General features: G+C 40.2%; 1 pseudogene; it reads left to right on the forward strand.

Moving 5' to 3' along the window:
- The first annotated feature begins 4,336 nt into the window (after positions 1-4,336).
- On the forward strand, positions 4,337-4,932 carry LOC132521876 (large ribosomal subunit protein uL22-like; annotated as a pseudogene).
- The last annotated feature ends 13,066 nt before the right edge of the window (positions 4,933-17,998 follow it).

Below are 17,998 nucleotides of genomic sequence, written 5' to 3' on the forward strand. Positions count from 1 at the left end.
CGGGTGGGCGAGAGGGTGCTGCACCCCAAGAACTTAGTGGGCTATGTTTTTATAATCAAAGGAAAAGTGGGGAGGGGGAGAAAGCCACCTTCTTCCTCATTCTTGAGTAGACATCACACTTCCATCATCAGCCCCTCCTCCATTTTGGGCAGGGAAGTTTTCTTGGCCCTACATGGTCAAGCCAGGACTGTCATGGCACTATGGAAAAATTATTTGAGGTTTCAGTACAGTGATGGTCTTTCACTTTGAAATGTCACCTTTCCATAAATTGTTGTTTTTCATGTGTGCTGAGAGCATGTCTTAGGGGCCATTAACTTACTGAGCTCACTGGGCTGGATGTGGGTCTCATGCCACCATTGTTTTATTGTTTTGGGACAAGTCTCATGCTTCTGTTGCATGGGTTTTTTTGCTAAGCAGGCCTGCTTGGTTTTGTGGTTAAGCAAACCTGCTTTCTTGAATGATCCTTAACTTACAGGGGTCTCCCATACTTTTTTCTTTACTTAAAATACCCTAGTGGGATTAACTATTTAATTACCTAATTTGTCCCTTTACTCTGTCCCTATCAATGTGGGCAATGTTTGTAATTTTGAGAAATTTCAAACAACTGTACTTTGCAAACCACAGATAATAATTTAAATGAGGCATGTTTCTATAATGGGATATTCCACAACAGTTCAAAAGAATGAAGAGACATAACATACATCAAAATAGATAGAAATGAAAATATAGCATTGAAAGAAAAAACAAGTTATACTATGATATGCAGAGTTTATACAAATTTTGTAAATTTTAATTTACATAAACTATATACAGTATAAATTTTAATGTACATACAGCATTTACATATAATAATAAATATGTTAGTTTATGTTTGTAGAAATAATTTCATTCTTAATTAAATTATTATAATATTTAATTTAAGCTTAAAGTTTATGCAGTATATAAATATAATTTTATATAAGTATATGTTATATATAAATTATGTTTATATTAAATATAAAACTTAACTCATATACAGTATGAGTTTATATCTTTTAAGTTTATAATATTTTATGTGAATATGAATATATCGTAAAAATGTGAAATACATGTAGAATAGTTATATTTGTTGCCATAGTACTTGCCTGTGGGAGAACATGGGAGCCAGAAAGGATACAGAAGGAACTTTTTAATTATATTTGTAATGTTTTATTTCTTAAAAAACTAAATAAATCTGTGTAGAAGGTACATGGGTGTTTTGTTATATTTCTATTTCTAATATTTTTTATTTTAAAAAATTTATGTAACAAAAATATATATAAATGCTTCTAAGTTTCATTCTTCCAAGGGAAGCAAGGGCTTGGTTGATGGTCTGAGGCAGCAAGTGGGTCGTGTCTGGACCTTAGGGCCTGGTGCAGACCTGGCGAAGGGACAGGTCAGCTCGTGAACCTGCCTGGTCAGGGATGGAAAGAAGATAACAGAACAATCTCCAACACAACTCCCAGAGGAGACTCTGGGTGCTGGGAGGCCAGGACACTTCAAAGCAACCAGTGCAGAGAGGATCTTTCTGAACAATAGGAGCTAATCCAAAATCCATTTCAATTTGGTTTAGGAAAATATACCCATGCCTTGATCTTAAGGCAGGGATATCTGATGTTCTGAAAAATCACACTGAGGTCAGATTCTGAAGATGAGAGCTGGTTTAGGAAGAGTTAGCAAGGTGGCTAGTGTCTTGCCCCCTCATTGGGCAGCCTCCCAATTCTAGGCTGAGCTGGTGACCCACAACTCCATCTCTCCACCTCTCAAGCAGAAGCACTCCAGGGTTCCTCTAGACTTGGTTCGTGGGCCCTTGAGCAAGTCACTTTCTTCTCTGAATTTCTATTTCCACACGTGTGAAACACAACATGTGTGCCTGCATATGTGTGTATGTATGCCCATACACACACACACACACACACACACACACACACACACACACACACACACGACCTTTCTCCAGAGCTACTGTCTCTCTGTTTCATACAATTGTGTTAGGATCATTCACATATGGCTCTTGCCAATAATGTTGATAAATAGGATGAGCTGAATAATGAGGGTTGAGAAGCAGGGGATGGTCATTATAAATCCATCCACCATAACTACATAGAGAAAAGTCAGTGTTGATTATGCACAATCATGTAGGAAGGCCCTACCTCTTTCTAGCTTTGAGAGCCTGGACAAGTTATTTCACCGCTCAATTTCCTCTTGTGTAAAAACAAATTAATATCATCCACCTTTCATTGCTGAAGGGAGAAAAAAATGAGATAATATATGTGAAAGCATATATAGAACCCCCCAAACTGTAAGTATTCAATAAGTGATAATATCTGTGTATTTATGTCTACATAGGAGTGTTTATCTGTAGGCATTTATGTCTGAATATGGATATTTGTCTCTATATATGGATATCCAAGCAGTCTTGAGTCAGCCCAAGAATATCCAGGGGAAAAAATAATGATTAGATTTGTCAAGCGAAGTTTTCCAGGCTGCCTTTCTGACTCCAGGCAAGTGAGCACTTGGCACTGTTTTCAGTATTCACAGCCACAGCAGTTTCAATATCCCCACCACAACAGTGTCTGGGGATACCTCTTTGTCGGAGTTCCTCTGGTTGACTTTTTTAAATGTCTGGGCCCCCCTGTTATGTTTATAAGATGTTCATGCGTGGTGTACTTGGAATTGAAAAAGCCCAAGATCACCTATCATTTTGTTCCTGTCCTCATTGGCAACCAGTATATCGCTCCACTGGGTCCTTGAAATCCAGTGAGCCATGCCCTAGACCCCAGGCCCTCCTTAGCCTGCATCTCCCTGGCTCCTATATCCACTGTTGATCAATAGTATTCATTCATTTGCATATGCTAAGAAGTAAATTCTTAGCATAAAGTAAATAAAAGTCTTAGTCTGGAGTTGAGCTGTGCACTAAAAGTAGCCTTTAAAATGTTTTCCATAACTCAAATTTACTCTCTTGTTTGACTCCCTAATCCACAAAAATAGCAGAACAATTTCTGTGGGCTGGGAGTTGCCCCTCTTCCAGTGCGTTATTCCATCTGGTTAGTCCTCAGTCTGTAGGATCAGGGAGATGCTGAGTCATATCTTACCCAGCCAACTGGCCCCTCAGTTCCAGCCACTCCTGGGTCCCTTGGGTATATAGGAAAAAGTCTATCGCCTCTGGATTGGCCTAGTTCCCAGGAAACACTGACTTCCTATGTAAGGTCCCTCTGCTTAGACTCACCATGTGCCCTCCTCTCCCCCTGGGTCTTCCTTCCTAACAGAGGACCCACTAGGGAAAGACAGTAAGGGCCCTCTCTGCTCTTGGACCTCATAAGTCTATCTTGGGTTCTGCCTGACCATCACCCCACCTCCAGGCTATTTCGGAGACCCACCAGCTTCCCATTTCTCATCACCTCTCTCTCTTCTCTTTCCCTCAGCCTGGGGTAACATTTTCCAGTCTCAAAATCTGGGAAATATTGGGAAGAAAGACAATTGATTAATATTCTAAAGATTTTATCCCACCCAAAATGTCATGTGTGCCCAGGTCCCAGTATACATGAAAGCGGAGGAGAAGGAGGTGGACTTCTATCAGTCACATGCATTATTGAATTCACACAGGGTTCCAGGCGCTCTGAGTAGCACTGAGGATATAGAAATGAATAGGACAAGGTCCCTGCTCTCCAGACACTCCTAGTCTAGTGGGGGAGGGAGCCAGGAAAACAAATAATCACCATGCAATATGATAAGTTCAATAAAGGGGTACTCATCAGATCAAGGAAGGAGAGTTCAATTCACTGGTGGACAGGGATGGTGTTTTGGTCAGTTTGGGCTGCTATAACAAAGTACCACATAGACTAGGTGGCTTATAAAAAACAGAAATTTATTTCTCACAATTCTGAAATTCCAAGATCAGGATGCTAGCATGGTCGGGTTCTGCTGAAGGTCCTCTTTCGGGTTGCAGACTGCTGACTTCTCCTTGTATCCTCACTTGGTGGAGAGCAGAGAGAATTCTCTGGGGTCCCTTTTATAAGGTCACTAATCTCATTCATGAGAACTCCACCCTCATGACTTTGTTATCCTCCAAACCAAATACCATCACACTGGAGATTAAGATTTTAACATTTGAATCTGGGGGGAAACAGACATTCAGTCCATTGCAGATGGTGAGGGTGATTCAGAAAGTCTTTCTGGAATGGATGCTGAAAGGTCCAACTGACCAGAAGCAACCCTTCCTTCTCCTCCCTGCAGACACTGCCAGCCATACTCCTACAATTCCACTGACATTTGCCCACTGGGATCGCTACTTAAGAAGTCCTACTTTTCCGGTCAGCGGCCTGAGGTGACCTCTAAAAATGGTTCGCTATTCACTTGACCCAGAAAATCCCACAAAATCATTCAAGTCGAGAGGTTCAAATCTTCGTGTTCACTTTAAGAACACTCGTGAAACAGCCCAGGCCATTAAGGGTATGCATATCCAAAAAGCCACCAAGTATCTGAAGGATGTCACTTTAAAGAAGCAGTGTGTGTCATTCCGTTGTTACAATGGTGGAGTTGGTAGGTGTGCCCAGGCCAAACAGTGGGGCTGGACACAGGGTCGGTGGCCCAAAAAGAGTGCTGAATTTTTTACTGCACATGCTCAAAAATGCAGAGAGTAATGCTGAACTTAAGGGCTTAGATGTAGATTCTCTGGTCATTGAGCATATCCAGGTGAACAAAGCCCCCAAGATGTGGTGCAGGACTTACAGAGCTCATGGTCGGATCAACCCATACATGAGCTCTCCCTGCCACATTGAGATGATCCTTACTGAAAAAGAACAGATTGTTCCTAAACCAGAAGAGGAGGTTGCCCAGAGGAAAAAGATAACCCAGAATAAATTGAAGAAACAAAAACTTATGGCCCGGGAATAAATGCTGCAAAAAATAAATGCAAATAAAAGTAAAAAAAAAAAAAAGAAGTCCTAAAAATAAATTATTGATGGTAAGTTATTATGTTATCAGGAAAAGTAACACATTTAGCCTACAAATATACTAGGAGGGTTTATTTATGATCAATTATTAATATGACCCATCTTCACCTAGTAGAGACAGGCAGGAATTGAAAAGAAAACAGAAGGAAGGCTTGAACAGGGGCACTATCTTGGCTTCCCTAGAAGGACAGCCTAAGACAGGGATTCTTATTCAAGTGGTTTATGAAAGAATGCTTCCAGGAGAAGAGAGACGGAAGCAGGATAAGACAGGTGAACTAGAGCAAGGATGTGGTCTCAGCTGGAGATGAGCTTCAGTGTAATTTAGGATTGGCCCCACCTTGAGGCAAGAAGGGAGGAGAGGATGGTACAGTGGGGGACCACCTCTTTTGAGAAGGCTCCCACTCTCTGGGAAGGAGACAGCAGGGAGTGGTTATCAGCCACACCTCACAGCAAGGGATGAATGTCCATCAGGCATCTGGAATGTACCAACAGCATCCAATACAGGCCAGGGACCAGCAGGGAACCTGGGGTCACCAGCATCCACAGGGCACTCAGTAGAAGACTTGAAAGACAAAGAAGAAAATGAGGCCAGAAAAGGAAAGTTCCATCAACCTGGGAGATTCCTAAGGACGGTTCTTGATAAATTGTATTTCTCCTCTGGTAGCCCCCGAAAGAAGGGAGTATTTCCCCCACCTTGTTCTGCACTTGCCCAACACTCAGCTTAGAAAAGCCTTAGAATCTAGCAATGGGAGGCACCCCAAAGCCCTAATCTGCCTTGCCTCAACTGTGACTGCAAGATCTCAACTCCTCACTCTCCAGGTTGGAAAGGCTGTCAACAGTCCCTGCATCCACTACTGGTCCCTGACCAACATTTTCCCCTTTAATCTCTAGCAATGCTAGCACTGCCTGGAGCATGACACTTACACTATAGTTGCAAATGTGGGCAGGAGGTGAGATGCTGCCAACTCTCACTTCCAAATTGTTCTCTGTGGATTCTCCTCAGCATAGCCAGCCTTGAGGAGCTTCTGAGAAACAGATCAGTAGCCCAGTTCTCAGCCGGAGCGTATCACTGCCATACTGGGGAACTAACTTCTGCCTTGGCCAAGCTTCAGGGGAAAAAAGCAGAAGTAAATGTGAGCATTGGCTCTTCAAGAGTCTGAGGGACTAATGGTATGCAAATGAAAAAAAATCTTTGTATATGTTGTTAAGAATCATGGTTCATAAAATATGCCCCACCCAATCCTGGGATTCCTTTAGCTAAACTAAGGTCTTTTCTTCTAAAATCAAATATTAGCCATTTTCCCAATTCAAATAAATTAATAAGTAGAATTTTTTCTATTTACATCTTCTTTCTATTATATTCTCTTACAACTCTGTCACCTGTTTGTTTGCTGGTAAACATTTCTAAGCAACAAAGCAAGTATCAACTAGCTATGAACAAAAAACTGTGGGAAAACAAGTTATGTCTGGTTCATGCTTAGTGAATGTGCAGTCATGGTTCTGATCTTATATTCCATACAGAGGATATTAAAATAATAACTGCCATTTTTAGCCCTACTGTGTGCTAGGCTTTGAGATGCTAGACATTTTAACTCTAGTATTCTCATGTGTAATTTAGACAGCATTACCCCTATTTTACAAATAAATACATAAATGGATAAACTGAGGCACAAAGAGTCTCAAAGTTAATAAAACTTTACACAAAAATTAATTTTGTTGTGATGAGGGCATGTAATAAAGAGGCCTGAACTAGTCTTGAAGGTCAGCTAAGGTGTCCCTGAGGAGGTGATATTTGAGACAAGTTCTAAAAGAGGAGGAAATGGGAGAAGGGGGTCACAGGAAATTGCATTTGCAAAACCTGCGTTAAAGAGCACAGCTGCTTTGGAAAACATTCTGGCAAGTCCTCAATAGGTTAAATGTAGGGTTACCTTAGGCAACTCCTTCCTGGAGAAGGAATGAAAACACAGTCAGCTTCTGAATAAACTTCTAGGAAAACTCCAATTCTAAAGAAGGATTGGCAAGTCATGGGGGGAAAATCCAAAGGACTAGACTTCCTCTTTTCTCCTCAATTTCCATACTCCATCGGTGAGTTTAACACAGTGAATAAAAAAGATGGGCTACCCCATGGTTCTCAACCAAGGGCAATATTCCCAGCAGGGGATATCTGGCAATGTCTGGAGCCATTTTTCATTCTCATAATTGGGAGGTGGGGTGGTACCTGCCCAGTGAGTACATGACAGAAACACACTGTCCCAAGTGGAGAATGGTGTCAACTGGGCTCCAAATTGAACTACAGGCTTTGAAGCAAGCCTCTTTCTGAAAGATAATTTTATCATTCCTAGTAAGAAATGATAGAAAGACACAGACAGGCAGACAGAGAGTGAGGGAGAGAGAGATGTGAGCAAAAGTACTAGGCAGAGACAATCCCAGCTCAACACCATAAAAACTTTCTAGAAAACTTTCCTTTCCCCACATACATTCCACCCAGGGCTACTTTCATTCTGGGTCTTTCTCTTTTCTAAGTCAAAATTCACCTTCTTGATGTTTTCCTTAGAATGTTAGTGTTTGATGGCACTTGGTCAGCCATGAAGACTGGAGGGAGGTACGTCCCCAATAGCTTCAAGATGTCTGGGACATAAAGTAATCCCATGACAGATGTGAGCACTATTATTACACACAAAGGAGGAGGTGGTAGCCTTGGGCTCTGAGCAAACTTGAAGAAAGGTCCAAACACTGGTCAGCCCTGCGTTTTTCACCCAAAAGTTTATCATCTTTCTGAAATTTCTATCATTAGAGCCAATTTGGGGGTGACAGTTCCTTTAAATTCAATGACACAGAATCCATGCATTGCATTTTACTCCTCATCCTGTATGCAAACATAGAGTATTCATTATGACTTATATTCAAATTTCTTTCCATGTTACTTTCCTTAATATTCTCTGCTGTCACTTTAGCCACCACTGCTACAGCTCCATTAACTACACCGAACAGTCCAAATGCAACACCTTGCCCAATCCCCCCCCATAAAATTACCATTTACTCTGTTCACATTAAGTAATGATTTGCAACGTCCTTCTCCCTTTTCCTGTTCACAACTCTGCCAATAGCATTTCTTAATGCAAACAGTAAAAACTGAGTTACAAGTGTGATCCAATTTTGCTCTGCATAATTAGTGGATTAGACATCAGAGAAAATCCACTTATTTTCACAGCTCATCCAACTCCCCACCTTCCCCACCCCCACACACACAGAAATAAAGACTCCAGGAGCACAAAGTGAGAAAGGCCTTCATTTCTAAGTGACAATCACAGCTATCAAATTGTTTTTCAGATGACTCTAAGTATGATCTTTTCTCAGTTGTATTTTTTCCCCTAAGAAAACAAGGCTGGGGATCTGAATAACACCACCTGAGTGAAAAGTATGCATTGAAGCTGCACAATTTTTGCAAGAGATTCTGGAATGAACTCTTGGTAGCTGAAAAACACCAAGCCACTCAGCTTATCTCAGCTTGGCTTCTGGAGCTGGAAGTTTTGGGTTTAATTCTTGGCTCTGCCAGCTTATAATATTGGGCAGGTTGCTTAACTTTTCTCCATCCTTTTCCTTACCTCTAAAATGGGCAGGGTTGTGAGAGTTAAGTAGGATAATACCTATAAACTGCTTGGAACAATGTCTGGCACATAGTAAATGTTCAAAATGGTCTGCATTATTCCTCTATGCCTAGAGCCCAGCTGCAGAGAGCAGGGACCCTCAGCCTAACCACTCAGCCCACCCTGCATGTTGGGTGGGCATCAGGGCTCAGGACTGTGACAGAGGCCTGGGCCCCACGTTACGCTCATAAACATGTGGTCCATCCACCCAGCACTGCCACAGGCTGCCAAAGATGGATGCTGGAAATGGCTCGCCCCAACGTGGCCAAGGCTTAAGTAAAGAAACAAATGGAAGGTGCTTCTGCCACTGCTCATGAAGTAGGGGAAGAATGCAGGCAGGGAAGGCAGAGACAGCAGCGAGGGGAAATAGGACTTCTCAGATTTTCTCCTGCATCTTTTCCCTCCCAAATGTCTACATCAGCTATGTGCAGAATAAATTAAAACATCAACAGTTGAGTGGACAAGCACTCCTGTCACCAAAAAGCAATCATGGTTGGGTAGCTCTCCTGCTACCTTAGCATCGTAAGTATGATTGCCATCATATAAGTGCTTTAGGTGCATTTTCCCATCTAATATTCAAGACAACCTTGTGGAGTAAAAGCTAGTATTACTCTGATTTTACAAATGAGGAAACTGAGTTCCAGAGAACTTAAGTAAATGCCCAAGGTTGTGCAGTTTGTAACTCACAGAACTGGAACTGAAAACACAAATGTATCGACTCCAGAGCTCATACTCTTCACCACCAGGCCCTGACACCTTGCAGATTCCCAGAGCTTGGATGCGTGTAAATCCAGGATTTGGAAAGATGGAACTGACTGAGCGATGTGTAGTGCCTCTATCAGTTCTGGTTGGAAGAGAGAGAGCTTAGTAATAAGACCCACCCAGGTAACAGAGAGGCTTTCTTCTCAGTAAACTGAAGAGTCCCTTTTAAAAATGCCATCATAGGGAACACAATCGCTCAGGATGGTGGAGTAGGAGGACGTGCACTCACCTCTTCTTACAAGAACACCAAAATTACAAATAACTGTTGAACAACCATCGACAAAAAAATGCTGGAACCTACCAAAAAGTATTTCCTACATCCAAAGACAAAGAAGAAGCCACAACAAAGGGCACAATCATCATAATATCAAATCCCATACCCACTGTGGGGGCAAACCAAAAACTGGAAAACAATTATACCACAGAAGTTTTCCCACTGGAGTGAAAGTTCTGGGCCCCACATCAGGCTTATGAGCCTGGGGGTCTGGCAATTGTAGGAGGAGCCCCCAGAGAATCTGGCTTTGAAGGCCAGCTGGGTTTGATTGCAGGAATTACACAGGACTGGGGGAGCAGAAACTCCTCCTTTGGAGCGTGTGCACAAGGACCCATGCACATCAGGACCCAGGGGAAAAAAGCAGTGATCCCATAAGAGACTGGGCCAGACCTACCTGCTGGTATTGAAGGGCCTCCTGCAGAGGTGGGGAGCAGCTGTGGTTCACTGCAGGGACAAAGACACTGGCAGCAGCAGTTCTGGGAGTACTCATTGACATAAGCCCTCCTGGAGGCTGCCATTAACCCCACCCAAGAGCCTGTAGGCTCCAGTGTTGGGTCACCTCAGACCAAACAACCATCAGGGTGGGAACACAGCTGTATCCATCAGCAAACAAGCAGCTTAAGGTCTTACAGAGCATGGTCCTGTCCATCAGAGGGACAAGAACCAGCTCCACCAAGCACCAGTCCCTTCCATCAGGAAGCCTGCACAAGCCTTTTAGATAGCCTCATCCACCAGAGGGCAGACAACAGAAGCAAGAAGAGTTACAGTCCTGCAGCCTACAGAACAAAAACTGCAATCACAGAAAGTTAGACAAAATGAAATTACAGAGGAATATGTCCTGGATGAAGGAATAGAATAAAACCCCAGAAGAACACCTAAGTGAAGTGGAGATAGGCAACCTTCCATAAAAAGAATGCAGAATAATAAGAATGAAGATGATCCAGGATCTTGGAAAAAGAATGGAGGAAAGGATACAGAAGATGGAAGAAATGTTTAACAAAGACCTAAAAGAACTAAAGAACAAACAGAGATGAATAATAGAATATCTGAAATGAAAAATACACTAGAAGGAATCAATAGCAGAGTAACTGAGGCAGAAGAAAATGAATAAGTGACCTGGAAGATAGAATGGTGGAAATCACTGTCATGGAACAGAATAAAGAAAAAAAGAATGAAAAGAAATGTAGACAGTCTATGAGATCTCTGAGACAACATTAAACACACCAGCATTTGCATTATAAGAGTCCCAGAAGGAGAAGAGAGAGACAAAACACCTGAGAAAATATTTGAAGAGAAAATAGCTGAAAACTTCCCTAACATGGAAGCTCAGGAAGCACAGAATCCCAGGCAGGAAAAACCTAAGGAGGAACACACTAAGGCACATAGTAATCAAATTGAAAAAATTTAAAGACAAAGAAAAAAATATTAAAAGCAACAAGGGAAAAGACACAAATAACATACAAAGGAACTCCCATAAGATTATCAGCTGATTCCTCAGCAGTAACTCTTCAGGCCAGAAGGGAGTAGCACAATATATTTAAAGTGATGAAAGGGAAGAACCTACAACCAAGAATACTCTACCCAGAAGGCTCTCATTCAGGTTTGATGGAGAAATCAAAAGCTTTACAAACAAGCAAAAGCTAAGAGAGTTCAGCACCACCAAGACCATCTTTGCAACGAATGCTAAAGGAACTTCCCTAAGCAGAAAAGAAAAGGCCATGACTAGAAATAAGAAAATTATGAATGGAAAAGCTCACCAGTAAAGGCAAACACACAGTAAAAGTAGGAAGTCATCCACACACAAATATGATATCAAAACCAGCAATTGTGAGAAGAGGAGAAGACAAATGCAGGATATTGGAAATGCATTTGAAATTAAAAGATCAGCAACTTAAAAAATTCTTGTTTATATACAGACTGCTATATCAAAACCTCATGGTAACTGCAAACGAAACATCTACAATAGATACACACACAAAAAAGGAAAAGGAATTGAAACACAACACTAAAGATAGTCATCAAATCACAAGAGAAGAGAACAAAAAAGGAAGGAAGAAAAAAGACCTACAAAAACAAATCCAAAACTATTAACAAAATGGCAATAAGAACATACATATCAATAATTACCTTAAACATAAATGGATTAAATGCTCCAACCAAAAGACATAGACTGGCAGAATGAATACAAAAACAATACCTATATATATGCTTTTTACAAGAGACCAACTTCAGACATAGGGACACATACAGATTGAAAGTGAGGGGATGGAAAAAGGTGTTCCATGCAAATGGAAATGAAAAAAAAGTTGGAGTAGCAATACTCATATCAGACAAAATAAAATTTAAAATAAAGACTGTTACAAGAGATAAAGAAGGACGTTACATAATGATCAAGGGATCAATCCAAGAAGAAAATATGGCAATTGTAAATATATATGTACCCAACATAGGAGCACCTCAGTATTTAAGGCAAACACTAACAGCCATAAAGGGAGAAATGGACAGTAACACAATAATAGTGGGTGAATTTAATACCCCACTATCATCAATGAACAGATCATCCAGACAGAAAATCAATAAGGAAACATAGGCCTTAAATGACACATTAGACCAGATGGACTTAATTGATTTTATAGAGCATTCCATCCAAAAGCAGCAGAATACACATTTTACTCAACTGCACATGGAACATTCTCCAGGACTGGCCACAGGCTGGGCCACAAAGTGAGCTTTGGTAAATTTAAGAAAATTGAATCACATCAAGCATATTTTCTGACCACAATGCAATGAGATTACAAATAAACTACAAGAAAAAAAAAACTGTAAAAAACACGAACACATGGAGTCTAAATAATATACTACTAAAGAATAAATGGATCACTGAAGAAATCAAAGAGGAAATCAAAAAATACCTAGAGACAAATGAAAATGAGAGCACAATTATCCAAAAGCTATGAGATGCAGCAAAAGTAGTTCTAAGAGGGAAGTTTATAGCTATACAATCTTACCTCAGGAAACAGGAAGAATCTCAAATAAACAACCTAAACTTAACACCTAAAGCAACTAGAGAAAGAAGAATAAACAAAACCCAAAGTTAACAGAAGAAAAGAAATCATAAAGATCAGAGCAGAAATAAATAAAATAGAAACAAAGAAAACAATAGAAAAAAATCAATGAAACTAAAAGCTGGTTCTTTGAGAAGATAAGCAAAATTGATAAACTTTTAGCCAGACGCATCAAGAAAAAAAGGGAGAGGGCTTACATCAATAAAATTAGAAATGAAAAGGAGACATTACAATGAAACCACAGAAATACAAAGAATCATAACAGACTACTACAAGCAACTATATGCCAATAAAATGGACAACCTGGAAGAAATGGACAAATTCTAACAAAGGTATAATCTCCCAAGATCAAAGCAGGAAGAAATAGAAAATACGAATAGATCAATCACAGGTACTGAAATTGAAAGTGTGATTTAAAATCTCCTAACAGGTGGCAGAGTCAAGATGGCATACTAGGAGGATGCAGAATTCACGTCTCCTCACAACTAGGGCATCTACCAGGTGGGGGACCACGGACACCTAAGGGAATGGGAGGAACCCTCAGCAACCGGGTAGGATGTGGAGTGTGGGGAGGGAGTGAAGGGGGAGGAGAAGTGGAGGCAGGACAGGACTGGCACCCCTGAGGGGTGGCTGAGGGAGGGAAGGAGTTCCTACATCCAGTAGGACCCACCCACGGTTAGGGGTCCAGCGGGGACAGGGGAGACCCTGGGAGAGACAGTGGGGGGGGGGGGCAAACGAGTCAAAAGGAATGGGGCCAATGCTTTCCCTGTCCAGTTAGACACCGGGAAGCCAGTAGGGCTCCTGGGCCTAATCCTCTGCCCTCAGAGCCTCCCTCCTGCTGTGCAGAGCCCAAGCCCCGCCCCTACACCCCCACCCAGGGCCCCACCTCTATACTCGGAAACCCCCTCTGAGACCCCCTCCAACATGTTGGGCCTAAACCCCAACCACACACCCTCACTCAGAGGGCTACTGCCAAACTCTAGAACTCCACACTCCAGAGGCCCTCCTTTCAGTGTGCTGCCTCTCCCCTTCCTGTGCAGGTCCTAAGCAGAAGCTCCACCCCACACTTGAACGTCCTGCTGTCTAGGCCCCACCCCATGCTCAAACATCACCCGCCCACCCACCTAGGTCCTGCCCCACCCTAAACCCCGGCCCTGCCTAAGTTCCACACCCTGCCTAAACTCTGTCCCCATAGCCAATGCTTTTTTTTTTTTTCTTTTTCTTCCTCTTTCAGATTGGGGTTCTCTTTTACATTGTTGATTCATTGTTGTTGATTCTTTTATATTTTTACTTTTTTTAATAAATCTTTTACTTTTCTAATTTTATTTTATACTTTACACTTTGTTAGTGATCTTTCCTTTTGGCTTGTTGCCCCCCACCACCATTTTTTTTCTGTTTTCTGTTGTGGTTTTATTTTACCTTGTTGCAGCTGTATCAATTATAGTTTTATTTTTACTAATATATTTTTATCTTTCTAGTTTTATTTTGTTTTTTATTTTTTGAAAATGTATTACCACTTTTTTTCATTCTTTCATCTTTTTTTTTTTTACGGTGCCACAAAGCTTATGGGATGTTGGTTCCCAAGCCAGAGGTCTGGCCCAAGTTCCTATGGTGGGAGTTCCAAGTCCAACCTGCTGGACTAACAGAGAACCTCAGACCCCAGGGAATATCAATCAGACTGAGGCCTCCCAGAGGCCCTCATCTCAGGATGAAGACCCAGCTCTATCCAACTGCCTGCAAACTCCAGTGCTGGACTTCTCAGTCCAAACAACCAGTAAGACAGGAATACAGCAACATGCATCAAAAAACAAAACAAACAAAAAAATGAAATGACAAAAAAATATGTTACAGATGAAGGAGAAAGGAAGAAACCTACCAAACCAAATAAATAAAGATGAAATAGGCAACCTCTCTGAAAAACAATTCAGAGTAATGATAGTAAAGATGATCCAGAATCCAAGAAACAGAATGGAGAAAATAAAAGAAAGGTTTAACAAGGACCTAGAAGAATTAAAGAGCACACAAAGTGGTGAACTACACAATTACTGAAATTAAAAATACTCTAGAAGGAATCAATAACAGAATAATGGAGGCAGAAGAATGGATAAGTGACCTGGAAGATAAAAGGGTGGGAATAACTGTCAGGGAGCAGAAAAAAGAAAAAAGAATGAAAAGAATTGAGGACAGGTTCAGAGACCTCTGGGACAACACCAAATGCACCAACATTCAAATTATAGGGGTCTCAGAAGAAGAAGGGAAGAAAAAAGGATCTGAGAAAATATTTGAAGAGAATATAGTCAAAAACTTCCCTAACATAGGAAAGGATGGAGTCAATCAAGTCCAGGAAGCACAGAGAATACCATAAAGGATAAATCCAAAGAGAAACACGCCAAGACAAATATTAATCAAACTATCAAAAATTTAATAGAAAGAAAAACTATTAAAAGCAGCAAGGGAAAAGCAAAAAATAACATATAAAATAATCCTCATAAGGTTAACAGCTGATCTCTCAGCAGAAACCCTGCAAGCCAGAAGGGAGTTTCAGGACATATTTAAAGTGATGAAAGGGAAAAAACTACAACCAAGATTACTCTACCCAGCAGGGATTTCATTCAGATTCAATGGAGAAATTAAAACCTTTACATATAAGCCAAAGTTAAGAGAAATCAGCACCACCAAACCAGCTTCACAACAAATGCTAAAGGATTTTCTCTAGGACAGGAAACACAAGAGAAGGAAAAGACCTACAATAGCAAACCCAAAACAATTAAGAAAAAGGTATTAGGAACATACATATTGATAATTACCTTAAATGTAAATGGATTAAATGCTCCAACCAAAAGACATAGATTGGAAAATGGATTAAAAAACAAGACCCATATATATGCTGTCTACAGAGACCCACTTCAGACCTAAGGACACATACAGACTGAAAGTGAGGAGATAGAAAAAGTTATTCCATGCAAATGGAAATCAAAAGAAAGCTGGAGTAGCAATTACCACATCAGACAAAATAGACTATAAAATAAGGACAAGAAGGACAAAGAGACAAAGAAGGACACTACATAATGATCAAGGGATCAAGAGACAAGAGACAAGAGACAAAGAAGGACACTACATAATGATCAAGGGATCAAGCCAGGAAGAATATATAAAAATTGTAAATATTTATACACCCAACATAGGAGCAACTCAATACATAAGGCAAACGTGAACAGCCATAAAAGGGGAAATTGACAGCAACACAATCATAGTAGGGAACCTTAACACCCCACTTTCACCAATGGACAGATCATCTAAAAGGAAAATAAATAAGGAAACACAACCTTTAAATGACACATTAAATAAGATGGACTTAATTGGTATTTATAGGACATTCCATCCAAAAACAACAGAATACACTTTCTTCTCAAGTGCTCATGGAACATTCTCCAGGATAGACCACATCGTGGGTCAAAAATCTAGCCTCAGTAAATTTAAGAAAATTGAAATCGCATGCAGTAACTTTTCTGACCACAACCCTATGAGACTAGATATCAATTAAAAAAAAAAAAAGAAAGAAACGTAAAGAATACAAACACATGCAAGATAAACAATACACTAATAAATAACAAAGAAATCACTGAAGAAATCAAAGAGGAAATCAAAAAAAACCTAGAAATAAATGACAATGGAAACACAATGACCCAAAACCTATGGCATGCAGCAAAAGCAGTTTCAAGAGGGAAGTTTATAGCAAAACAATCCTACCACAAGAAACAAGAAAAAGCTCAAATAAGCAACCTAACCTTACACCTAAGGCAATTAGAGAAAGAAGAAAAACTCCCAAAGTTAGCAGAAAGAAAGAAATCATAAAGATCAGATCAGAAAGAAATGAAAAAAGAAATGAAGGAAACAATAGCAAAGATCAATAAAATTAAAAGCTGGTTCTCTGAGAAGACAAAATTGATAAAGCATAAGCCACACTCATCAAGAAAAAAGGGAGAAGGCTCAAATCAACAGAATTAGAAATGAAAAAGGAGAAGTAACAAATGATGCTGCAGAATTACAAAGGATCATGAGAGATTACTACAAGCAACAATATGCCAATAAAATGGGCACCTGGAAGAAATGGATAATTCTTAGAAAAGCACAACCTCTGAGACTTAACCAGGAAGAAATAGAAACAGACCAATCACAAGCACTGAAATTGAAACTGTGCTTTAAAATCTTCCACCAAACCAAAGCCCAGGACCAGATGGCTTCACAGGTGAAGTCTATCAAACGTTTAGAGACGAGCTAACACCTATCCTTCTGAAACTCTCCCAAAATATAGCAGAGGGAGGAACACTCCCAAACTCATTCTACAAGGCTACCATCACCCTGATACCAAAACCAGAAAAATATGTCAGAAAACAAAGAAAACTACAGGCCAATAGCTCTGATGAACATAGATGCAAAAATCCTCAACAAACTACGAGCAAACAGAATCCAACAGCACATTAAAAGGATCATACACCATGATCAAGTGGGATTTATCCCAGGAATGCAAGGATTCTTCATTATACGGAAATCAATCAATGTGATACACCATATTAACAAATTGAAGGATAAAAACCATATTATCATCTCAATAGATGCAGGAAAACCTTATGACAAAATTCAACATCTATTTATGATAAAAACTCTCCAGAAAGTGGACATAAAGGGAACCTACCTCAACATAAATGCCCTATATGACAACTCCACAGCAAACATCATTCTCAATGGTTAAACACTGAAACGATTTCCTCTAAGATCAGGAAAAAGACAAGGTTGCCCACTCTCACCACTATTATTCAACATAGTTTCGGAAGCTTTAGCCACATCAATCAATCAAAGCCACCATTGTAACAAAACAAGGATGTCCACTCTAGCCAATATTATTCAACATAGTTTTGGAAGTCCTAGCCATGATAATCAGAGAAGGAAAAGAAATAAAAGGAATCCAAACTGGAAAAGAAGAAGTAAAACTGTCACTGTTCACAGATGACATGATATTATACATAGAAAACCCTAAAGATGCTACTAGAAAACTACTAGAGCTCATCAATGAATTTGCTGAAGTTGCAGGATACAAAATCAATACGCAGAAATCTCTTGCATTCCTATACATTAACAATGAAAGATCATAAAGAGAAAGTAAGGATACAATCCCATTTATCATCACAACAAAAAGAATAAAATACCTAAGAATAAACCTACCTAAGGAGGCAAAAGACCTGTACTCAGATAAATGTAAGATACTGATGAAAGAAA

Source organism: Lagenorhynchus albirostris, chromosome 6 (genome assembly GCF_949774975.1).
Source record: "Lagenorhynchus albirostris chromosome 6, mLagAlb1.1, whole genome shotgun sequence".
In the NCBI taxonomy this organism is placed as follows: Eukaryota; Metazoa; Chordata; class Mammalia; order Artiodactyla; family Delphinidae; genus Lagenorhynchus; species Lagenorhynchus albirostris.